The sequence below is a fragment of the Netta rufina genome (genome assembly GCF_964035555.1).
Source record: "Netta rufina genome assembly, chromosome: 3".
In the NCBI taxonomy this organism is placed as follows: domain Eukaryota; kingdom Metazoa; phylum Chordata; class Aves; order Anseriformes; family Anatidae; genus Netta; species Netta rufina.
In genome coordinates this window covers 97888831-97916197 of record NC_140125.1, presented here as the reverse complement: position 1 = coordinate 97916197, position 27367 = coordinate 97888831, and the positions used below count along the sequence as shown (strand labels likewise).

Sequence of the window (27367 nt, the reverse complement as noted above, 5' to 3'; positions counted from 1 at the left end):
AATATTGAATATAGCAACTAAAATTTGCATTTTTGAAACTAAATTTGCATTTAATTTTAAGCACCATTTTTCACTGTTCAGTCTTTCTCATTTTTAAGACTTAAGATTTTTAAGAGCAAGCTGAATAGATAAACCTTTCTACTGTCTTGAGTCTTTTCTCCCATGTTACTAAGTACAGAGTATGATATTCAATGCTATAAATATTCAGAAAAGATAACAGATTGTATTTAAATAGTTTCCTTATTTGTCAAAGGAAATTTGCAAAAGGAAATGTGTTGTCATATGGAATGAAATAGCATGCAAAGAACAGACCAGCAGTCTTCTAAAATTTGTCTTCATCATTCAGGCAATTTTAAGAGTTACCTTTTAAAATTAGATTCTGTTGATACCTGGATATTTTTGTTTCTATTTTTATTTTTTTTTTTAAATTAAATTGCACTTTAAGAATTTATTTTAGGATCTTTCCATAGTTGTCCATTATAATAAATTGTTCCATGATCTACCAATCAACCGGACATCTAGAGAGCACATAATAAATAATAAATAATAGAATTATTTATTCTATTCTAGAGAATAAAATATGCTGCTATCACTGTAGTAAAATATCTCATTTGCGGTACCTCAAAATCTGTTTTCTAGTTTTCTCTTTGCTAAAGGTGTGGAAAAAAATTATGCCAATTGAATAAGTCAATTACATTGACTGCAAAGCACTTAAGGTCAGGATTTGACTGAGGTGACCAAACACGTTTCCTAAGTTTAAGTAATTTGAAATTAAATTAAAGAGATTTCATTTTTACACTGCAATCACATTCTACTACATTGTCATAGCTTAAATATTTGCAGTAAGCTAAACTCCTCTCACAAAATATCCATTTACATGCATTCAATTTATTTATAAGCCTCTGGAATTAACACAAAATGCATGACAAATCTTAAGGATTGAGAAAGCAATTAGAGAAGTGATGAAAAAAGACACAGTCGTGTTATGATAATAATCACATTTTTAGGAATAAAAATATCAAGGTTCTATTCTGGTATATGCTCCACATTATATTCTTCACTAGATATAAAATATAAATCATAATTTGAGTACACTGATATCTTAACCAGTCTTCTATGGAAACCTGGTTTGATCAGATACATTATTTTTGCAGTTTTTAGTGGTATTAACCATTTTAGCCAAGCATGACTAAATGGAATAATCAGTGTAAACTCTGAACTCTAGCAGATACTGCATGAACCACACTATTTTTAATACAGTAGTAGAAACATGAGAATATAGATATAAATGTTCAGCAAAATAAAAAATACAAATATGCAGGACAGTATTTTCTTACATCTAAAATAAATTGTAAAGAAAAAACAAACAAACAAACAAACAAAACAAAACAAAAAAAAACATACAATACAGTAACAGTTGACTGTGTGATTCAAGCATTCCAAGACAGGAAATGAGAAGAACACGATTTAGTAGTTAAAATTAATTAGCTACATCATTTTGTATTTCTCATGCATTCACTAATCCTCGAAATTGGAAGAAAAGGAGCTGACAACAACAACTCTGATATCTGATTTTACATGCACAGGAAATATTTAGAATAAGCATTATCCAGACACATAGATTTTGTTTTTTCTTTTTCTTTTTTTCTTTTTGTATTTTCATCTAGTTAATTAGACTTTTGCAAATGCAACAGTCTTTGGAGCATTTAGACATTTCATTGATGTCTTCTTTTCTTTTCTTCTTCTCACTTTTCCAATCTTACACTTTACAAGAAATTTCAAATGACACAGCTTAAGGGTAGTTTTAAAAACTCAGACAAAGAACAAAACTGTTTTGAAATACATCTGTCAACAAATACTTACTAATTTTACATAAAAAAAGAAAAAGAAAAAATCAAACAACAAAAATAAACCAGCTGAGATCCTTCAGTTTCTAGAAAAACAGAAACTGCAGACCAAGTTTCAAAAAAATCCCAGATCTGCTTCACTGGACTGAATATTGTTGTCAATGAAATTTTTGGACTGTATATTGTTGTCAATGAAATTCCTCTGTATTAAAATCAATAAGCATGCACATTTAAATGAAATTTTCCGTACTCACTCAAAAATATTGATTTTTAAAGCTTTTTTTTCCCCTTTGATATGAATTTATGTTTCATTCTGTCTAATTGTGTCAATCTGCAACAAGTCACATTTATTACTCCATAATTTACTCTCTTTTATGTGCCACTGTTTATCTACAGATATTTCATAATATGTAATTAAAGGAAACAAAATAAACATAAACAAAATATCAAAATACAGCAGTCCAAAACTATACAGTTTTAGGTACAGCAAAGGTACAACAATATTATATAATATATATATAAATAATATAAAACATAATATATGTAAATAATATAAAACATAATATAAAACAAAATAAAATATAAAATATATTTTCTATAAAATATATAAAACATTAAAAAAAAAAAAAACAAACACTAGAAAGCAGGAGATAAAACTGGCAAACTGAAGTCTTTGAATATGTATGGGGTTCTAGTAACAGTTTACTGTAATCTTAATCAGTAGAATGGAGGTAATAATACCTAGCAAGATTTTTTATTGAGATGTATATATTGAGATGTAGATATTTTAAAAAATAATCCTATATAGAAGATTCACACAACTTTTAAAGTGCATCTGACAATAACCATGGAGGTGAGACAAGTTTAAGAGCATCATTTGACTATTTCTCCATGTATTCTCTCTCCCCATAATCTCAATAATTAAACCAACAGTGACAACAACCATGGCAAACAAAATAGGACTTTTCTCTTAAATGAGAAGGTTGAAGTGGTGCTTATTAGATTTGTATAGCTAAATGCAAAATAACCCTTTGGTTTTGGAGCTGATTTGATTCTATAATTAAGCCTGAATGTAATTCTTGCTTCTAAATTGGACTTGGAAAAAAGCTAGAGTTATACATAATTTAATCTCCTATTGCTGTATTTCTATTCAAAGATGTTCTTTAACTGCTTAGCTTCTGAATTAACCAGTGTGGGACAACCCAGAAATAAGCACACTGAATCTGTCATTTCAACCAAAACAATCCCAAAGTGCTGAAATCGTGTTAGAAAACATTCTAATCCATATATACTATGTATTTTGTTTTTACGTACTTTCAATTGAAATGTGATTTTATAACTAGGTTAAAAACTGGTTTGGTCTTCCTTAAGAAACAGTTTAGGAGATACTGTTATAAATAACAGTCTCTTCATGCCCCAGTTGAAACACCTAGGTAAAATTAGTGACTTCAGAAGAATTAGTGACTTCAGAAGAATTCTCATGTAACAGCTATTAATTTCTTTAATTGAGATATTAATTACTTCTTTACAATTTCTCAGGGTAAGACGACACACAAATAATACATGACTAATATATACCAAGAGAAGTATTAAAAGAATGAAACACCCATGCATGTAATTCTTCTCCACTTTTAAACTATTTCTTAATACTGCACATTAAAGTAATTTTCTTTCCAGGGTAACGGCTTTCATTTTTTTGTTCAGTCTGTGTACATTTATTCAAGTTAATTTGATTTTGATTTTTTCCCTGGCACAGTAACTGAGAGGGGATTAGCCCCTCTGAAGTAAAAAAATAAATAAATTCATTCTCCTCCTACTCCCCCCCCACCTCCACCCCTTTTCGTTTTTGAATGGCTTTAGAAGAGAATGGCTGTATTTGAAAGTTTTGTGAAGTAGGGAAAAGATTTTAAGATTTTTTAGAACACATTCCAATTCTTAACATCTTATACCCCAACCATAAGTGTGTTCTGAGAGATCCACAGGAATCACAGTTCAGTGTATGAGGGGCAGTCTGATGTGGCAAAAAGAAAAAAAATCTCCAAAATTGTGTACCTCAGTGGTTACCTTATAATTCCAATTTATACTGCATTTGAAATATCAGTCTCCTTTAAGTAATCAGAAGTAACACAGTGAAGAAAAAAAAAATATATATATATACATGTACTATCTAAAGATGAACATATTTAGTCAGACCTTAAACAACTTGAAGAAATGTCAGTACAAACTGAATATAATCATTTCCAAATATTTATATGTTTCAAGCTTTGTGATTTACAGACAAAAATAACAAAACATGGATATTGGTTATCCCAACGATTTAGTGAGAAAGCAATGGTAACTAGCAGCCACCAAATTTCACTGAAGGTATTTCTGAGACTAATTATTGAGCCAATTTTATGGAAGCTTTATATTGATGGATTGAAGCTACTCTGATACCACAGAACAACTTAGGAACGTGAATGCAAATTTCTGTTTATGAGTAGTTAGATTGTTTTCAAAATTGTTTGGTCAAGAATTGTTTGTCAGGAAAAGGCAAAAACAAAAAATGTATCAACATGAAACGTTGTTCTACCAAACACATTCTACAATACTGGTTAATTCAATTAATGTTAACGAACAGCTTTGAATATTCAATCTGAAGAAGAATGGAGTGTTGTTGAAAGGAGACTTTGCAGACAGATCATGATATTATTAAAAGTAAATGCTCTACACTTTTGGTATGAGGTCATACATGCAACAATTACTGTTTTTTTGTTTGTTTGTTTGTTTTTTGCTATATATGGTAACATATCTATTGCCTTTATCCATGTTTAAATGTGTAATATTTAATCTGCTTAGAAATTCAGACCTTCAGACCTGACTTTCATCTCTGAGGAACAAACTGATTTTTATTGTTTTTCAGTGAAAGAAAGGTTTAGAAAATTGCACAAATACAAGCTGGGTAGAGAATGGATTGAAAGCAGCCCTGAGGAGAAGGATCTAGGGGTGTTGGTGGATGAGAAGTTTGATATAGGATGACAACATATGCTTGCAGCCCAGAGAGCCAACTGCATCCTGGGCTGCAACAAAAGAAGCGTGGCCAGCAGGACGAGGATGGTGATTCTCATCCTCTGCTGTGATCTCATGAGATCCCACCTGGAGTGCTGCATCCAGGTCTGGGGCTCCCAGCACAAGAAGGACAAAGAAGTATTGGAATGAGTCCAGAGGATGGCCATGAAGATAATTAAGGGGGTGGAGCACCTCTTCTACAAAGACAGGCTGAGAGAGTTAGGGTTGTTAAGCCTGGAGAAGAGAAGGCTCTGGGGAGACCTTACAGTAGCCTTCCAGTAACTAAAGAGGGCCTACAAGAAATATGAGGAGTGACTCTTTATCAGGGAGGATAGTGATAAGGAGCTTCAAACTAGAAGATTTAGATTAGACAAGGAATATATTCTTTACTAGTAGTAATATCATATCATATCATTACTAGTGATATGATCAGATCAAACTCTTTCTGTGCAAGCTCAATTTTTTGCACAGTATTTATCCATGAATGACTCTCAGTAGTAGTAAAATCCAAAAAAAAAAAAAAAAAGTTATTTTCATGTCTAAGAACAAAGGGAAAGAAGATCCCCTTTCTAAGTAAATAACCTATCCGTGATACAGAGCTTAAAAAGACTTAAAATTTGCGACTCCAGAGCCACATTTCAAATCTGACAGCTGATTTAGTTGATTAAACTGTGATCAAGAGGTACTATAACTGAATCACTGACTATAAGTGTTTAATAGGATATTTGAATGAAATGAAATTCTTTCTGTTGGGAAACACATACTCAGTGAAAATTTCCATCTTTCTATTATTTTACATTGCCTTGCCTTTAATTTTCTTTACCTTCTCTAACATTATTAAATCATTTCTCAGAATTGTTTTTCTCTCTTCTCAGAGATACTTTCACAGAACATATTTTAACCACTTTTTAAAGGTATTTATTAAATGAATTCCTCAAGATTCCTCAGAATTTACTCATCTTCAGTACTGAAGTACTCTGTTATTTCCAAAATGAATGGAATGCTTACTGAAAAAAAAAAAAAAGGCAAAAAAGTATATTATGACAAAGGTGACTTAGAGTATATCTATTTTTATTTCCTTAAATCAAGACCATTCCCAGTGCTCTGCTGAAATCAAATACAGTGAGACACAAACCAGGAAAGAAACATACAAAAATAGAGCTAATTTTAATGCCCATTAGAAAATTCATTGGTGGAAAAAGGAATCTTGTTTTCAACTTTCAAATTCCGCTAACTGTAAGCCATCACAAAATAATAAATAAAGTTGGCAAAGCCAGACATACTTCTAAAAACAGTATTGTTGGTGAGAATGTCTTGGTCTTTATTTGTATATATAATTAGATTTCAAAAACTGTGATTACAGCACTGAAGACTGCAGCTAGTTCACACACTCTTATTTTTAGGAACACAAAACACTAAGTTTTAGCACTGCAAAGTTTTAACACTCACAAATGCAAATTTGTTTCTTCACAGAGGACCTGATGTAATATTTGCAGACTTTCTATATTGCATAAAGTAATGGATAATGAAACACCACAAACAGTTTATAAGTTTTGACAATTATCAGCCTGATGGTGTAAATTAGTGGCCTAAGCAAAACATAGAAGTGAATAATTCTCAGAAAAATTACAACCTTCAATAGTAAAATGCATCATTTTATTATTATCAATAAAGCACAATCCCTCCAATTGATCAGGACATGCAGGTGAAGAAAGAGATCTGTGCATGACCAGCAACTTTATTAGGGCAATGTCCAGGAGGCCACACTGAGAAAGGTGACAGGTACCTCATCTGCCCTGGCTTCTTTGCATCAATCTGGGTGCCTTAGTGGATCCTGTATAAGGCTTTCACAGCTCTTGCCACAGAGCCAGAGCTTCTGAAATGGCATCCTCCACCAGCTCCTAGCAGGGCTTGATCTCCTTTCCTCTTCCTCTGTAAGGCCTCTAAAGAGAAGCTGCCTTCTTCAGTTTTTGGTGCTTCTTGTTTCCTGGGCCCTCTTTTGTCCCATGGTGGACAACATACATACAATTGAGCATGGTGGACAATAAGGTTTTCACTGTGTTTACACCTGAATAAAGATGCAGTCCTTAATGCCTCAGAATTTATTGTTGGTTTAATAGATTAAGCTGACTATATTAATTGCCTGTATGCACAATATAAACCATAATACTCAACATGTTCAGATATGTCTTCACAGCTTTATGGCTCCAGCTCAGCATCCCTGAAAGCACCAAGAAAGGCTGTAGCATTTACTGTTTTAAACAACCATTATAACCATCTCTATGAGAACGTGAAATACGTGTTTTTTCCTATATCCTTCTTTGATAGACTACCCTTCCCAGAGCCTGATAATTCTGATTTTTTAAATAAAATTGTGAATCCTGTAAAGTCAAAAGGGAGCCTATTTAGGCAAAATAATGCAGTAAAGAAGAGTTTAATCTACTTATGCTTAAATTTGGCATGTATGTACCATTGATTTACTCAGGCATATAAATAAGAAAAGCTGAAGTTCTGTAACTGCATATTTATTTGACTCAGTAAATTCAGTGTTCTCAATCTTAACGTTATTGTCAACTAATCTTAACCTAATGGGAGTCACAGTTCCAAAGCTGTTGAGGCAGCATGCACAGATCTCTTCCAGAAAATGTTTACACTCCCTAAACTTGTATATTGAAAATGAGACAAGCCAGCAACATGGACTGCACAGGAAAGGGTGTTAAACAGAAAGCAGTTCTCTGATTAGCCTCACTACCCAGGCAGACTCTCCATTTACAATGTGAAACACAGGGTGGTTGGCAAAAGCAAGGTAGTAGTTTTTAAATTTCTTTCCATTCACAGAGTGATTTTCAGCAATCTGAAGATAAAGAATACTCTGAAAAAGAAATGTCCCATTGCAAGTAACCCTGAAGAACTGTAATTGTATCTTGAGCTTTGACTACCAGTCATGGTATGGAAGAAGACACTGGACAGAAAACTGGGCTATAAATATACTAGCTTGCTCAGATAAGCAAGAATGTAAGTTTGTGTGTTGGGTCTGTCTGAGCTGGAGTCACCTTTTCCCTGCAGCAGCCCACACAGTGCTGTGCTCTGCACTCGTAGCTGGAACAGCACTGATATCACTCCAGTGTTGTGTCTATTGCTGCGTAGTGCTGGCACAGCATCAGGATTCCTTCCAAGCCCCCAAGAGCCAGCAGGCTGGGGGTGGGCAAGTGATGGGGAGGGGACATTGCCGGGGCAGCTGACCTAAACCAACCAAAGGGATATTCCATAACACCTGATGTCACATTCAGCAATAAAAAGGGGGGCTCTCATGGGGGAGGCAGCTGTTTCTCCTGAACAACCACTACGTGTTTTGAGGCCCTGCTTCCCAGGACATGGCCAAACATCGCTCGTTGATGGGAAGTAGAGAATAATTATTTTTTCCCCTCTCTCTGTGCTTCCTGCGGACTTATTGTTTCTTTTGTTTCTTTTTTTTTTTCCTTCCCATTCCCTTTCCCTTTAATTAAACCTTTCTCATCTCAAACCTCGATTTCTCTGTGTTGTATTTTCTCCCCCTTCCTCTTTGAGGAGAGGGGGAGTGAGAGAGCGGTTGTGGTGGAGCTCAGCTGCCCACCTGAGTAAAACCACCACAGTTTGTCTGTGATTACTAATGACAATATGAGCAAAGCCACTAGCAGGATTTTGGGTAGCCTTTGCCCATGAACCCCACACTCACAGCCAGGGTGAGAAGTTGGACTGCATCTACATACATGGTCTAGAAACCAGATTTATTTTGGGACCACTGACAAAAGTGACATAGACATAGAATACCCTGAGTTGGAAGGGACCCACAAGGATCATAAAGTTCAACTCCTGGGTCTGCAAAGAGACACCCAAAAATCAGACCATATGTCTGAGAGCATTCTCTAAATGTTTCTTGAACTGTGGCAAGCTTGGTGCCATAACCACTGCTCTGGGGAGCCTGTTCCAGTTCTGGACAACCCTCTCATTGAAGAACCTTTTCCTGATACCCAGCCCAAACATCCCCTGTTGCAGCTCCATGCCATTCCCTCTGGTCCTGTCACTGTCCTGAGAGCAGACCTCAATGCCTGTCCCACCGCTCCCCTCATGAAGGAGCTGCAGGCCACCATATGGCCTCCCCTCAGTCTGCTCTGCTCTGGGTGCTACAATCCAAGTGACCAGCCACTCCTCATATGTCTTGCAATTCACCATCTTTGTAGCCCTCCTTTGGATGCTTTCTAATAGGTTTCTATCCTTTTTATACTGTGGTGCCCAAAACTGCACACAGTGCTCGAGGTGAGACCACACCAGCACAGAGAAGAACAGGACAGTTATTTCCCTTGATCAGCTATCCATGCTGTGCCTGATGCACACTCAGGTACAGCTGGCCTCTTTGGCTGCTAGGGTACACTGTTGACCCGCATTCAACTTGCTGTCAACCAGGATCCCCAGATCCCTTTCTACAGGGCTGCTCTCCAGCCTCTTGATCCCCAGTCTGTATATATAGAAAAGGTTGCCCCTTCCCAGATGCAAAATCTGGCACTTGCTCTTCACTTGCTCTTCTTAAACTTCAAACAGTGGGTGATTGCTCAGCTCTCTAATATGTCAAGACCTCTCTGGAAGGCCTCTCTACCCTCAATGGAGTCAACAGCTCCTCCCAATTTAGTGTCATCCACAAGAATACTGAAAACATTCTCTAGTCCTAAATCCGAGTCATTTATGAAAACGTTGAAGGGAACTGGCCCTGGGGAGCTCTACCAGTAACTGTCTGCCAACCTGATGTAACCCCATTTACTATAACCCTCTGAACCTGAACTGTAAGCCAATTGTTATGTACTTGTCCAGCTGTATGCTGAATATTTTGTCCAGAAGGATTTTGTGAGAAATGGTATCAAAAGCTTTACTGAAATCCAAAAAGACTACATCAACTGGTTTTCCTTAGCCAACTAGGTGGGTGACCTGGTCATCAAAGGAAATTAAGTGTGTTAAGCAGGACCTTCCCCTCATGAACCTTTGTCTATAACCATTGTCTATAACCAATGACTCCACTGTCCTTCAGGTGTTTTACAATAACTCCAAGAATAATTTTCTTCATAATTTTACTGAAGTGAGACTGACAGGCCTGTAATTATCAGGGTCTTCTTTCTTGCCCTTCTTGAAAACTGCAACAATGTTTGCCAGCTTCCAGTCACCTGGGATCTCTCCAGGATCCCAAGATCACTGAAAAATAATTGAGAGAGGTCTTATGATGACAACAGCCAGCTCTCTGAGTACACTGGGATGAATCCTATTGGGCCCTAAGCAGGAAATCCTGCATAAGTTCAGGGTTGGCTGAAGGTTTATCATTACCAGTCATGGTCCTCCAATGCAGGACACCTGGGATCCCTGGGCCCATCATCAGTGTTGAAGACAGAGGCGAAGAAGGCATTAAATGCTTCTGCTTTGTCTGTGTGTCTCTGTTAGTAAGGTGACCATCCTCATCAAGTAATGGACCAATGTTTCTCTGGTCCTCTTTTTGCTGTTAACACATTAAATAAATAAATAAATAAATAAAGGACAGCTTCAACACTAAATGAGCTTTGACCACTCAAATAAACTATGAATGTGTAACACCCTGTGTGGCTCCATGAAAATATCTTGACCCCTGCACTAACTAAAACTGAGAAAGAGTATTCACAGTAATTAATATGTAAACGTTTATATAGAAGGAGATAGAAAACTATTCAATCCTTTGCTCTCAACCTATCATTCTGCCATCTACAATGTCATGCTTCCTATAACTGCCAGTACTAAAGCAAATTATTTGTCATTTGTCATGACAAGTTTTAATATTTAAAGTTTATTCCAAAAATCAGAAATCTCATTAAGGGTGGGTGACAAGAACTGTTCAGAAGACTAGAAGAAAGGTCATGTCATGTGGCTGATGTTTTAGCAAGTGTGGTATGTATTAAAGAAAGGTTTTTGCATTTCTAGCTTTTGTGGAGGGCTGTTTTAGCAGCTGAAACATGAGAGACATAATGGTAGGGTGAGACATGGAATATTTAGCTGAAATTTTTGTTTAACAGAGAAGAGCTACTGAAAGTATTTTAGTTCTGCAAGTGCCTGAACTACTCAATCTTGTTCTAAACAGTACTTATTCTCTCGTGGACTAAAAATATACTGTAGGTAAGTCCTTTTAAATAAACATAGCATACAGGTGTTTCTATTACCTTTGAAGATAATATATTTAAGTTATTTTAAGCATGCTTTTTATCAAACTATGTGTTTCTTGAAATATTTCAGGAAAAAAATCTGTACATATAATAAGTGTCTGCTTTTTTTTTTTTTTTTTTTTTTTTTTTTTTTTTTTTTCCCAGAAACTAAGAAGCTATTCAACAAGTAAAGGTCTATAATTACACAAAACTGCACATTTTATAAAAAAGTTCAGAATAAAATGCTGCATTCAAGATTCCTAAAAATGGGATAAAACCATCTTGCATAAGATACATTTACCATCTACATGTAATTCTTGATTAAACTACTAATAGCTTGAAATTACAAGCAATGCAAGAGAAACAGTCATTACTACTGAGAAAACGGTTGCTAAAAATATAGCAACATTTATTTTCCCTACAAGAAACAAAGAGGATGTTTCCATTTTGTTTTAAACGTTATTTTATGATAAAAATAAGCAAAAGTTTTCCATAGGTTTCACCATTTTGAATTATTAAATCTGTTCTGAAAATGGTAGTTTTAAATTCCCCAAAGCACAAAATGCTACATTATCTCTAAGGATGAAATTGATAATTGAAGAGCTACTTGACAAGACTGTTTTCTCTAAAACTGTGATATTTTGAACCTTATAAGCTAAAGAAACTTAGAAAAAGAACCTTGGATAATACTCAAGACCTAGCACAGGTTTAGATTTAATTCTCAGGCATATTTTAGATATCACTGCCCAGGCAGCTATAGGTTGTATTAAAGAACAAACTCTTATGTTGAAGTTTCCTGTTTCCACACTAGACTTGAAGCCTTTCATAATGCTATGGCTTTTTCTTATCCGTTCCCTGAAAACCATTTCAGAACCATTACATTATGCAGTTATGATTCACTTACTGAAATCACCACTTATATTATCCACAGCATTCTAGATGTCCATATATTATAGCATACCTAATCTGTACCACCAAAAGAAACTCTATAGCTGTGTTATTTTCATATAAGCAGTGGTATGCTTAGTTCAAGAGTAAAAATAATCCATTCACTTGTCTAGAGCAGATGAGAATTTGGCATATGCTTTTACTGCTCTGAGGCAAGGTTAATGGAATCTCTGCAGGGGCCTGAATGGTAATACGATTTTTATGATCATCATTGTATTAATATCCTTATTTTTAACTTGTACATAACAAAATAAACACTGTGCACTACTGATTTTCTGTTCTTATTTTGATAGAAGATTGCATAATGACTTTTGTTGCAGACTCTTTATTATTAGACCTCCTTATCTACAGAGCCATACTTGTTTGGAGCACTTGGGATCAGAATCTCACTTTTATCAGCCTACCCTAACTGTGTAACTTAACATTACATTCAGATTAAAGCACATTTGCACTCACATTTAAGGACTGTTAAATTACCAAGGGAAGGGGGGAAAAAATAAAAAAGGAGGATCTGGACTCGACTTCTTTTGTTAGTTCAAACTAGAGCAGAACAGCTACACATGAAGTCTATCCTTTATTAAAATATTATGTAAAAATCACTGGCTTTCCAATCACTTGTTCTTACTTGTGATAACTGTCTTCAGAAAGTAAAAGAACTTCCATGGACAACTGCTCAGCTGCAAACTGGCTTTAAGTAACCTTTTTCCAGTGGAACATGCTAACCTATCTATAAAGCAAATATAACCTTTATGAATCTTTTTACTTATACCAATGGAGTCAGCTATCATTATCACAGAAGTAAATTCATGTTCAAAGATATTTAAGTTTTCTGACCTAGATAGTACTGAGCAATGGAAGAAGGAAAATCATTTGTTAAAATTACAGCAGTTTGAGGCTTCTAAACACTCTTCCTGCACAGTTCAAAAAACAGCAGAGTCACAGTATAAAATATGTTCATTAAGTATTGGAAACAAACAATATTCATAGCCACAGACCAAACCAAAAAATGTTTGGTTGAAAATCTGTGCTTTGTCTAGCTGAAGAATTCTCTCTAATCAATGTGTAATTCATAGACTGTTCTTTTGAACAAGTCAGACCATGTTTTGGAAGTACAATGTTGAATTTCAACTGATTTGAAGTTGTTTGTTTTTTTTTTTTCCATCCACCAACATGCCCAAGTCCTTGTCATCAGGGCTACTCTCAATCTACTCATTGCCCAGCCTGCATTCATGCCTGGATAGCTGTGACCCAGGTGTAGGACCTTGCACTTGGCCTTGTTGAACCTCATGGGGTTCACACAGACCCACCTGAGCCTGTCCAGGTCCCTCTGAATGGCATCCCTTCCCTCCAGCCTGTCAACTACACCATGCATCTTGGTGTCATCGGCAAAATTGCTGAGAGTGCACTCAATGTCACTGACAATGATATTAAACAACTCTGATCCCAACACCAACCCCTGAGGGGCAGTACTGTTCACTTGTCTCCACTATCCACTGTCACTGGATATTGAGCCATTGACTGCAATTATTCGAGTGCAACTAGTTCCTTATCCACCAACTGGTCCATATGTCAAATCCATGTCTATCCATTTTAGAGAAGAATGTTGTGTGGGACAGTGACAAATGCTTTGTGCAAGTCCAGATAGATGATGCTAGTTGCTCTTCCCTTATCCACCAATGCTGTAACCGCATCGTAGAAGACCACCAAATTTGTCAGGCATGATCTGCCCTTAGTGAAACTATGGGTTGGCTGTCTTCTCTCTGCTCTGCCAGTGCCTTAGTGTATTTTCCAGGAGGATCCACTCCATGAGCTTGCTGAGTACTGAGGTGAGACTGACTGGCTTATAGCTCCTTAGGTATTACTTTTTTTCTCTTTTAAAAAATGGTGTGTTTCCCCTTTTTCAGTCACTGAAAATGGTCCTGAGAAGTGTTATTTCATCTCTTCCAGCACTTGCAGATGCTCCAATTAATGAAATTTACAATACTACTAATGTTCACATGAGATTTACATGAATGGACATATCCATTTCATTCCTTTTGCAAGCTTACCTAGAAAAAGGCATTTTTATTCTGAAATAAAATGCCTAAGAAGTGTATTAGCACCTAAATACAAAATGGGTGCTGCAGGAATTCACACACTCTTTCCTAAAACCACCTAAGTTACCTGGTTAATTGTTCTATGCCCAGTTCCTTCTGTGCATGTGTGCAGCTACCAAATTCTTTTTTCAACAGACGATCACTCAAAACTGGAATTCTGTAACTGGAAAACTCACTTAATCTTGACAGCTTAAGCTAAGTACCACCAGTATTGCCTAGGAAAGCTTTCACCCAAGGTGCTTCTATCTGAAACTTATCCGTGGAGCTATACAAGAATGCCAGACACTTCACCTCTATATACAAAGTGTTAGTCCCAAATAATTTTGACACTAGATGAGTTTACTCAGGTCAGGAATGAATTCTGATTACTGAAACAGAACTTCAACATTTCTGGCAGCTATATAGAGAACAGTGTTACTAAATACTGTATTCATTACTCATTAGCTGATTCTAAAGAATATTCATCAACCCAGTCAAACACACAAAATAAGCCATAACAATTAGAAATTAACTGCAATGCAAAGAATGCCATCTCTGAATCAATGCTACATTGTCTGTGCTGGATTTTGTCTCTTCTTTGCTCTCATCATCAAAACAAAAACACTTCTCCATCTCTATTCATTGATTCTAGATCAGCAGACTGCAGCCATTTGCAAAGCAGTCAATTTACAGTTACAGGCAGCCGGAGAAAAAACATCTTCCTTAACACAGCCTGCTATAAGTAAACCTCCACGCAGGCAGCACCTGGACTTCGTAAAAAGTTGGGCAGCCTCATTATCATCACCAAGAATTTTGGACAGTGATTAATGAAGAATACAATTTCCATAAAAAATAACAAAATGATTGAACAGTATGACTCTATTTGTCTCATCTAAAATTACAGATTTTCTAAAGTTCTACAGTTGAAGTAGGAAGACGTTTTACAGTGGAGGTTTATTTTGCTTTGGCTTAAAAGTTGTTTTAAAGTAAAATCTTTACTATTAACCTCTAAAATAGTCCTGCACTTGACTGAAAACTGGCAGCTGGAATGGCAAACAGAAACAAAGCCAAGCAAAAAAAAAAAAAAATCCTCTAACTGGATTTAGTCATCTCTTTTTCAGCTCTGGCTTTAGGCACAGACAATGCCTCTGCTAACAGAGCCCTACACAACAAGAATCCCTTTTACCACTATCACTCAAAAGCTTATTTTCATTACAGTGTATGACAGAATGGAAAACCACTTCTAAGGCTGACATCATGGTTGTGACAAGCACTCATCTACATCCAGAAAATGCCTCCCACTGCACTGGAAAACGGGGAGGCAGTTTGTGGAAAGTATAAAATTTTCCTGGTAGGCTTGCAAGGGATGCAAAACTTTGACTATGTTCCACCACATGCAGGTGTAGAACCTTCTCTGGCTCACACAGCAGAAAAGGAAGTTGCTACACCACTCTGTCCATGCCTATACATCAGGTCTCATGGTTCCTACTAAAACCCAAGATAAGTTCCTAAAGATAAGAACCTAAATATAGGTTCTATTTTCAGAAAGTGCAGGATTACAAACAGGCAGTGATCTAACATTACTTCCCACACTAGAAAACTAAACTCACAATCTGAGAGCTAATTTTAGTGTCATAAATTCTTTGGAAAGTTATATCTTTTTTTTTTTTTTTCTTTGTGGAAAATGGTACTTGTAATAAGGTGGGCTTTATTATTAATAATAATAATAATAATTATTATTATTATTAGTTTTAGCTGTAACAGGTCTAAAGGTGAGATGAAAGTCACAAAACTTAAAATCCTATTGGAACTTAATTGTGTTCCTATGGAACACAGAAACACATTATTGTCCTCTTAGATCATCTTTTGATCTAATAAACATATACCTCCTGAACTATCAGAAAAAGGAGTTATTTCAACGTGGGATCAAGCAATCAAATCAGATTTTCCAGTAGTCCTAGTTTTATTCAAGAATGGAAATTTAATTCAATACAAAACCTATCTTGGCTTCTGTGGGAAAACTAAGAAGTGACAGATGAGAGAACTGTTGGTTGTCATTAGTATTGGCTCATATTTCAGAAATCTTAAGAAAACTGGTAACATGATTCTTTATTGCAACGTTTTTACACTTAAATTGAAAACTCAAGTGCAGGGATGATTAGTACTTATAAAGAAGAAAAATACATCTTATACATGGTTTAAGAAAGCTTGCCAAGTTGCTCTTTATCCAGACATAGATCTCTGTCTTCCATTACAGTAATATTTGAGATATGTTAAAAACATTTTTGCTAATTTTAGAGATGGATGACCTAAGTGCAGAGAACTTCAAACTGAAACTTTATCTGAAATACCTTGGGCAAGGAGCTGCTTAAATATCTTCTGTGCTTTTGTATTGTTAAACAATTTTAAAAGTACAATAAATCCTTGTTTCTCAGGATCCCACTTTACTCCAAACAGTAGATTTGAAGATTAAACTTAAATTTCAGGTTACTGTTCTTTCCTTCACTGTTCATCTTACTTAACGTGAGCTGTTAAAATCAGACACATAATAAAAGCTTGTCACAGAGATTTCCTCTTTAATCAAGAGTTATGCGCTTTCCAAGAGTTGTTTCTCCTATGCAAAATACAGACAGTTTAGATGTGACTAAGTTTTAATCATATAAAGCTAGTAGATATGATATGATATCATCCTCCCTAAAAAAAGATTCCACTAGATATGAAAGACCTTTAAAGTAGCCCACAGAATTGAAAACTGGCCTCTTATGACCCTGTCAAAATACAAAATCTATCCAGAAGTTACAACAGTATTTACAACTCAAAACAAGGTGTATGTGAACCCATTGAAAAACACCAAAGTCTACAGTTGGTAACAGAAATATGTATCAAGAAATCATGTCTAAAATTTTCTAGTAAGGCTCTTCTCAATAGATGTATTCTAAGTCCTCATAAAACAGGATATATATTGATGCTTTAAATCAAACCTTATTACTTATGAATCTCACCAATGATTTTATTTGTTATGACACTACTATCTTAAAATAGAGTTCATTTTCATTAAGCTAACACAGGAACATTCAACTACATGATAGGTATTCCTGGGTGATTTCCATGATGTCTATTCAGAGTTGTATACACAAAGTAACAATAAAGGAAGAGCATATTTAACGTATTTTTTGTTTGTTTTTTAAAAAGTAATGATCATTTTGGATTTGATAAGCTTCTCCCTCCTTTCCACAAGTAATTAACTTCTCAGATTACCCTTAGGAAAATTGCAAAGGAACTAACAATGCAGGAAAGCAAAAATCATTTTTGATCCAGAGGAATTTTGGTGATATTTCAGCACTTCTCTGTTTGCCTCTTTTGCTGCTGTCACTTACTATCTCTTTCACTTTCTTGAGTTAGAAACTACAAACACTTCAATTCTGAATATGCATTGGATTCTCAAAACTGAGCTTTGCTCCTGCAGAGCCTTTAGGAACCTGTGCTAAACTGAAACTCTCCATATACATTGAAAACACTAAATGAAATCTATGTCTTTATGAAAGACATAAGAGTATTTTACAAAAAGCTAATTAATGTTTTAAATCCCAAAACTATATTGAGAAAGTATTTTTCCATCTTGAAAACAAAAATGTTTTTTGAAATATTTCAAGTTACACATCATTTTAGAGAAAGAATCAGAAATATACCTTGAATTTCCTGGTTTCCAGTTCCTGTCATTATATGACCCTACCCTTTCTGCTATTTTTTTCACCCCTTTCAGTCATTCTTGACAGATAATGAAAGCAGCAAGTTTTCAGGTACCTTTTAGGAAAAAAGATATTCAGCTACAAGCCGTTTTCTGCAAATTTGTCTTCTGAAGTCCAATGAGCCACAAACATGCTATTACACTGATCATATTTCTTGTAGGTTTCCTCAGCAGATGCCAGAGAAAATGCCAGATGGCAATCCTATAAACCTAATGCTTACTGTGATTGACAAAAATAAATACATTTAATACTTTTAAACCATGAATAACTGCAAAAGTTCAATATAAAAGGAATGTAGATCAGACTGGAAAAAGAAAGAAAAAGAAAGGAAGGAAGGAAGGAAGGAAGGAAGGAAGGAAGGAAGGAAGGAAGGAAGGAAGGAAGGAAGGAAGGAAGGAAGGAAGGAAGGAAGGAAGGAAGGAAGGGAGGAAGGAAGGGAGGAAGGAAGAAAGAAAAAGAAAATGCTTAAATTATAATACAGAAGGTTGCTGACACACAGGACTTGAGTCAGATATTTTTCCACTTTATTATGATGTTTCATTGAACTAAATTGTGTCATGAAAGACTGACATACTAAATGGAAGAGTGGGTATGTAAAAAGTTATATTTGACAGGTAGAGAAACTACTATCAGACATGAAAGATACCCATATGGGGTATCTTCAATGTGGACACGAAATAAGAAGGGCATGAGGTGTACAAAACACTGCAAACTCTACTTCAGTGAGACCTGATAATCTTTTCTATATTGCTAATAAAGAAAACCAAAGCTTAGAGGATCTACCTGTTTTAAAGATGATTTTAGCATTTACTTCAAAGCAGCTTTTGTTTATACTTCAAAGATTTGAAGTAAAACCAAATACCAAGGAAAGAAGGTGTTTCTTTTACTCTTTTTTCCACACATGAAGAGAGTGGAGAACAAAAGTTTCCATGTCATATATCAGAAATTGAGAATGTAAAGATGGTTAGCAATTCATTTTTGTTCAAAGCACTTCACAGCGATGGATCTTGGACTTCTGAGAGAACTCAGACAGGTCCCTCCACAAAAAAGAATGATTATTAGCAACTGGAGCCTAAAGGTAATTGAGAGAACCTTGCATTATCTACTGTCAGGTACAACTTGAAAGTTTTCGAATCTCTCACTATAGCAAGATCTTTTAGTTTAACTGAAAGTCTTCTAGTCTACTTTCATATTTTTCATAATTTTAGTCTACTGTCATATTTTATTTGACCTTGCTGCTTACAATTAATATTAACTTTTCAGAAATTTATTGAGTTGATACAATCTTTCACACTAAAGAAATTAAATATAAAAAGGAAAGATTATTGAAATAGCAAGTTAAAACATTTTTGTTAAGTGTGTGATCTGCATTTCTCAGTGGTGAAAAGCAATTATCACATATTTGTGAGTAAGAGTAGTGGAACTGTTTTTGTAAAAGCAACTAAACAGGCAAAAGAAGTGAATGCATTTCTGCTCTCCATTAAAAATGTAAATTATTTAAGTAGTTTAAAAATTCTGCAGAAATGAAAACACAGTGAAAGCACAAGAATTTTCATTTTCATTTTGCATTCAAATGCAAAGTAGTTCTTTTGTTCTAAAACAAAGAAGCATTTCAGTAAAGTAAATTAAGAGCGAGTAAGTAAAGTCAGGTAAAGTAAATAGAGAATCCAATCTTTTCCTTGACTTTTTTTTTTTTTTTTTTTTTTTTTTTTCAATTACAGTATGCTAGTAGGGAGTTTTGGTTTTGTATGGAAGGAATTTCCTGGGTATGAGAATTTGCTTCTGGCTACTGCTACTTACCAATACTCTTCCTCCCAAGTTTTGAAGAAGAAATTCAATCCATATTATAACATCTCTCTATCTCACAAAAACAAACAAACAAACAAACTAAACCTCCCTTAATGAGGTTATTGGTAATAAAATTTTCAATAGTAATTTACTCTCTTATTTACTCATTAACTTCACTGGATAAGGGCTGTTTGAAAACTCAAGTATGACATTTGTATCAGGTTGTCCTAAAACAGAAGCTTCAAAGGCTATCTTGGAACCACAGTGAATTTGTAGGAAATCTCAGTTGTTCTCCTAGAAAGCTTTTTTAACAGACAAAAGAATATACCTTTTAGTATTTTCCAGTGAGAATCTCTTCTGGATAATTTCTGAAACTTCTTTTCCTTACTCTAATGTCACTTTTTCTGAATTTATCACACGCTAAACATGAGAAATGATACTACTGAAAACAGAGGCTATGGATTACATTATATGTGGGATAACAAGACTGTTCCTGACAAGGACAGTCCCACATCTCTAATTTCAACCTACCATATGACACATGCTCCTTCCTACTGTCCACTGGTAATGGGCATTCTGCTAAAGCCATTATAAATTGCTTTAAGTATTTAAACAAAGACAACAGAATCACTAAGGGATTTTTTGCCAGTGCAGGGACAGTGCAGTTTTATTAGATGCATATCTGTGTTGGAGCAAGACAACATGGCAAAGAATTCAGGTGGGAACTGAGGGTAGAGGAAAACCAGCACCATTCTTTCCAGTCTAAGCATAGAGTTACATCAGCTCAACTATATATGAATATATGATGAAGATTTATCTATCTGCTGGTAGAAGTTAATACAAAATAAAATGAAGCACACATGCACACAAGATTTCCACACAAGATTTCTCACTCTTACTATAACCTGAATTCTTTTTTTTTTTTTTTTTTTTTTTTTTGTCCCCAAGTAGATTAAGATCCTTTGCCTAAAGGCACTCTGTTATGCCTATAAAGGTATTTTTCAGACAGATAAGAGCTCTATCCCGTCCACACTCCCAACCAGCAGGAAGCTTTATAGTAGCACACAGTGCCATGCTGAGCACAACCTAATTGCCCTTGCTGACAAGCAGTGGAGAGCAGATTGGCCTCCACTCATCACACAGTGATGTGATGCTGCCAGGGCTGAGTGTAGGCAGAATGAACTAACCTTTGAATTACTGTGAGCACACCAAGCATCTTTATCCATCTAGTTAGTACAGATTGGTGAATGCTTTAGACTCACACTGACTTACTATACTTTATTTCTTTGGGCAGATGAGCACTAATAAAATAAATATCTATTTCTTTTGTGTGCTAAATGGCCAAGGGAGGTGGTTTGTTTAAATCAGTGAAATCTGAAATTTGTCCCAAGTAAGAGGAAAAGGGAAGCCAAATATAAATTGACAAATAAATTCTTGCTATGTACTTTAGTTCAAACTCATGGAACTTAAAAAGGAATTTACATGTAAGAATAGAAGAACTAAATTACAGTAGAAAGCAACAAGCAGACTACTGAAAGAATGAACAAAATTAAGGTAAAGTGGGTGAAAATGGGAAAGGAAGATTTGCTTTATTCCACAAATACACTTTGTTTTTCTGCAGATAATTTTGCATGGTAAAACTGGACCTTTTAAACTGCAATTTACTCCATTATTTATCTTACACATGGATTTCACTGAGAAAGTAAGAGATGAGGACATAATTTCTTATTTTTCTGACTCATCCAGGAAACAATCAGACTTTAAAATTCTTGTAAAATGTAAGCCATTCCAATTAAATATAAATTTATTGATGTGGTTATTCAGTTCACTCTTCTGCACCTGTTTTCAGATAAAAGTCTAATGTCTCAAAGTTTTATGGATTTTGTCTACTAGAAAATGTAAGTTTAATGTACTTTAAAAAAAAAAAAAGTATGATGAGTTGAAAGGAGTTAGATGTTTACTTTTAGGAAAGAACAAAAAACAACAACGCCATGAACAAATGGGTTACTTATTTATCACTGCTGCAGTGTTGGAGGAAAGCAACTTGGATCTCAAAATCTAGTTATGGATCCTGCTTATTAAGTTCCATCACAAGAACAAAAGAAATAGTTCTCATTAAGCCATCTGCCCATTTTGGCTACTTCTTGTACTACTATAATTGAGATAAATTATTTTCCTTAACCTGGCTTAGGGAAGACTAGTGATTTTTTTTTTCTTTCTTTTTTGTTTGTTTGTTTTTATCAGTAAATAAGTCTTAAGTAATAAATCTTTAATAGAACAACTATTTTCTTCCCCAATTCAATGGAGAATTTGAAAGGATTTTATAACAGCTAATTATCAATAAGCAGATAAATCTAAGCAGATGAAATAAATAAGCAGATAAATAAGCAGATAAAGCTAAGAGGTGTTTCTAGGAGTTTACCAACACTTTGAGAAAGTTTTTGGCCTTGGGGGTTCCAAGTTATTATTTCTTATTTTATTTGGGGCAAGGGGGGGTGTTCTGCTTTTTTTTTTTTTTTTTTTTTTTTTCTAAGATTGATGCATGTGATTGCTTTTAACTAGAATGTCACAGTTTTAACCATCACAGATAGCAGAAATTTGAGCAACTAAACTACCTTATATCTTGTACTTATTTCAGTCTTCACAATAACATAGCCCTAAAGTTTATCCCTGAATCCGATGTGCTTATTGCATAATCACAGAATCACAGAATCACAGAATCACAGAATTTCTAGGTTGGAAGAGACCTTAAGATCATCGATTCCAACCTCTGACCTAACACTAACAGTCCCCACTAAACCATATCCCTAAGCTCTACATCTAAACATCTTTTAAAGACTTCCAAGGATGGTGACTCCACCACTTCCCTGGGCAACCCGTTCCAATGTCTAACAACCCTTTCGGTAAAGAAGTTCATCCTAAGATCCAACCCAAAACTCCCCTGGTGCAACTTTAGCCCATTCCCCCTTGCCCTGTCACCAGGCACGTGGGATAGATTGAAAATCTTGGTAGTACCGTTCCATATGTGTTGTGTGCAATTGCTTTCTTCCTGGCTCTAATCTCACAGAAGCTGACAGCTTCTTACCAAATTTCCTTCACAACTGTTTCAAACAAATCAACATTGTCTTCAGTTGTATCTGTCTACTTTGCAGTTCTGCTCTGAGCTTAGCTCTGAAATTCACTCCAACATAAACTTAATGTAATGAACGGTGACATAAGAAATTTGCTCTTCTGAGACTACAGAAAACATGGAGATAGCCCCAAAATGCTGGGACTACCTTCTGCATGTTTGAAGGCTTGTTTGGTCTCACAGTGTCTCTACTTCTAATCAGCTCTTATAAGCAAGAGTAAGGAGACACAGTTGAAGTAGTTGTGGTGGCGGAAACAAGATCCAAATGTTCACTTGTGTTCATTATTGATGGACCTCTAACAATCTGAGAGGTTTGTCTCTACTATGAAGTCTTTCTTCTACTAGCACTGTGGATGTTTTGAGGTAGCAGGACAGAGCAACACTTCCCTGACTCAGTGAGGCAATGGAAAGAAATCTTCCTTTGCCACACTTCATCATTCATGTATACAAGTCCGCAATGTAGCCTGCCCAAATGTCACTGTTGCATGTTTGTTGGCTTTGATGTACTTAGTACTCCAGATCTAGTACTACTGCCTCTTTTTTAAGATCCAAGAGAGAAAGGTGTTACGTAAAAAGTGTGTATTTTATTGCCTATAAATGTCACTTTAGTGTTAGTACAGCTGCCTTCATTGAATCTGTCTCTAAAATTACAAACAAAAGACTTGATTTAGCACACACTAGACTTCGTTACTGCTGAGCTGTGGATGTTCCACATGGGTTGGTGGTTTCCTTCCCTTGGGTTATGGTCCTAAGGCTCTAAAAATCTTTAAGCATAAATGAAGTTAAAAGATGCTTAGAAAATACAGATTGGTAGACATATCATTCTGAAAAAAGTTTTCTGAAAACAACAAAGGAATGTGAACACTCGGGACACAGGATCTCAGAGAACTTTCAAAAAAGGAAAATAATTTAATTTCAAAGATACAGAAATCTTGATACAGAAACAGTAAAATGAATTTAGTTTCCTATACTAATACCTCATAATTCTACAGCTTTAACTTGAAGACCTCCAACAACATTATAAACATTTGATTACTTAGCATGAAAACACCTGCTTAAAAAAATAAAAAAATAAAAAAATAAAAAAATAAAAAACCACCACTTTTTTTTTTTTTTCACAAACAATAAAAGAGATTAAGTGATATTTTGAACAGAAGAAAAGATCTGCTTCTAAGTGCTGTCGTCTGACTGATGTTTTTACCTCAGCTCAATTGCATTGAATTCTGATAGAATAAATACAAAAGTTCCATTCTTAGAAGAAAACTTATACTTAAAATGACCTTAGATAAGTGTATTTCACACTACTTATATTCAGATTTCTTATATACATGGCTTTTTAGGTACAGACATTATATAATTTACTGGAGATACTCTACCCACATCTTTTTCTAAAATTAAATATAGTTTCATGAACTATGATGCCTGACCAATTACATGATTTAAAATATAAAATTTAAAAGAAGCAATACAATAACAAGTAAAGTCTTTTAAATTCAATTCTGAAATAGACTTTAAATGTTCATTCTAATCAATACACCATGTAAATAAAGCCTGTATTAAAACAGGCAAATATATTTTACTGGATTCATCTTTATAGCTGTCCACTTGAAAAATCACACTGAAGATCATTATGTATTTTTTCTGATAATTAAACTTCAAATTATACATTCATTAACTGAAACTCTTTCTACTCATATCAGTATTGTACTACTATCCTTCACAATTTACTTTTAAAGTGTGATGTCAAAAGCCTTCAGTTATATTAAATATTTAAAATAAGCAAAATAAGCCATGTTAAATTCATAAACTGATTCCTAAAATATCACTGCCATAAAACGAGATGGATAGTTTTAGCTAAACCTCTAGCTAAGAATATTTATCTTTCTTTTTAGACAGTCTCTCTACACATGAGAAACGACCCTGAGCACAGGAAATTAAGACTCCAAAACATTATAGGCAAGAACGTGTTAAGGCATTCGTCTTGAGAGGAAGATACTATTGGGTCTATCTTCTGTTTATCAGCTTGCAAAGACTTATTCAGACTGGGTGAAGAAAAATCTTTTCTCCATCACTGACAAGACAGAGGATTTGAAACACAAAGAGAAAATACTGAAACAGTACTAATAACTAAAGAATGTATGGTATTTAAATAACTTTTCCTTTCTGTGCTCTGTATCTTGAAAGGATGAAGTTGACAAGCTTTCCTTTTGGCAAACCCTTTATGAAAAGAATGAGAGAACCTATGATTAATGGTTGTAGCAACAAAAAATAAATGAGGACAAAACTATACTGTGAAAGCAAGCTTGAACAGGCAGTAAAATGCTGCCAAATACGCTGAATAGCTTTGAAAACTGGCTTTTGTAAAACAAATCACTTTGCTCCTTATTACAATGTTAAAAATTAGCGCTCTATTTTAAAAATTAAAAATATATAATTTAATAATTGCATAAATTATTTATTTACCTCAATCAATAGGAAATGCAGCTCCTCTTTCTAGTTTCTTTGACATTGAATATTTTTGGAGATCTGTGGTACAATGCCAACTATGACAACTATAACATTCTTCTCTACTCCTTCAATACTCATTCTTCTATACTCTTCTGCTCTTTCTCACCTCAGTAGTAGGAGAAGCACCTTTGAAAATGAGGCTTTCAGAATCAGAATTTTAGAAAGTGTTTGAATTCCTGATCATGTACGCTATTTTTCTCATGTAATCTTTCTGTTACAATTTGTTTTTAATGTAGAAAATATGTTCTTTAAATGTTTTTTGTACAATAAGCTAGACATTTTATAAGATCTACATCAACATATATTTGAATTCATTATAGTTAATTAATTGTCTCTTTCATATGTGCTTTGTGCTTTTCCATTTCTTCTCAAGTGTCATAATTGGAGTAAACTTATGAAGAAAGATTCTGAAAGTCTTCTTCTCCTCTAACTCTTTGGAAGACAAATCCTGTGTTTCCATAGAGTTTTTTGGTTTGCATTTTGGTTGTTTAATCCTAGGCTTCTTGAAATTGAAAATAAAAAGAGAATAGATGTCTATAATTTTCAGTTTCACAGAGAAAGTGTATGTCCACTCAAATGCATTATCTTTCAGTTGCTCTTTAGGTCCACAGCTTCATATTACTTCACAATACCATGTATAAAATACTCTCTCTCTTAAACAAACAAACAAACAAACAAACAAAACACAATGGGAAATCAGTATAAATGCATGAGACAAGTTCTATTTTGGCAGATGTGGGAAAATCACAGGTGGGAAAACTGAAACAATACCAGGAAAAAAAAGAGCTGGTAGGTAGTCAAACTGTTCTTTGCACCTTTTTCACTTCTGTAGATGCTAGCTATGAGACATAAATCCATGAGAGCAAATCAGAACTGGAGCTGTGAACATTTCCTTAGAGCCACAGTGTCTACTCTTGCCACAAGTTTGCATTTGCATGTCTATGGACAACACCGTATATCCACTATCTTAATATTTATTAATAAGGTATTAAACAAATGCCATATTGAAAAATTCAATTTGCTAGGCAATTCTATGATTTTGGTGTGATTCTGTTCTGTGAACAGAAGTTCACAGAACTTCTGGTCATAATAATGTATACACTGTTAGGTCACTGCATGTTGAATACTGAGATCAACTGCTTCCTTCATTATACCTAAAAGATTCATGTGCAAGCTTTCCATGCATTAACCTAAAATTTGCTTCTTTTCACATTGATGTTAGATCCTCATTCACTGCTGGAGTGTATTTACTTTTAATTTTATATGTAAATAATTTGCTTTTCTTTCCTTGATATTGATGATGTTGAGTTATTCATGGTAACGCATTCTCTCATCATTTTTTTTTCTTTTTCTTAGCTGCAACCTCTTCTAAACTTGGAATATCTCACAGCAAGCAGAGAAACTAACATCTTTTTCACACAGCATGACATGAGAGTATTTGGATAAAGGCCCTAAAACATTAAAAAGAAACAAACAAACAAACAAAAAATCTTATCCTTGTGTTTACTTGTTACTTTTGTTTTTTTATGCTTCAAGCACACAACAGAAATTTTGATGGTTTGGTGTTTTGTCTCTGTAAGGAAAGAGAGCCTTTTCTCTGTTTCATCCATTTCCCATGATTTCTAAAACAAAACAAACAAAATAAAATAAAACAAAACATGAAACTATGGCTGGGGAAAAAGGATTTTTCTTTCATATGGCAGAAGAAGTGCTGTGGAATACTTATTGAAGATTTCCATGTTGTACTTTTTAACCTCTAAGCAATGAATTCTTATTTTACTATGCAGAGCATGGCAGCCTTTTGTAGTGAATGTTTCTGAAATTTCAAGGTTACTTTGCAGTTTTTATTTTTATTTTTCCAGTACTTTGCCTATTTCAAGAAAAAACAAACAAACAAACAAGAAAAAGGAATACAATTTTTATTAACTCTATTCCATTATGTAAAAAAAATTATGTACAACATAGAAATGATCGCTACAACATCTGATATATGCATAAAAGGGGGATACACCACTATTTGGTTTCATAGTTTCTTGTATTAAGTTTTCAAACAAAAGTTAGCAATCTAATTAATTCACTTTGC

The 27367-nt window shown here is 34.7% G+C and overlaps 1 protein-coding gene across 1 annotated transcript in view; it reads right to left on the bottom strand.

Moving 5' to 3' along the window:
• CSMD1 (CUB and Sushi multiple domains 1) overlaps window positions 1-27367 on the bottom strand; it is a gene marked incomplete at both ends in the record, with an annotated part of 1174241 nt that overhangs the window by 907033 nt on the left and 239841 nt on the right. The window lies entirely within an intron of this gene.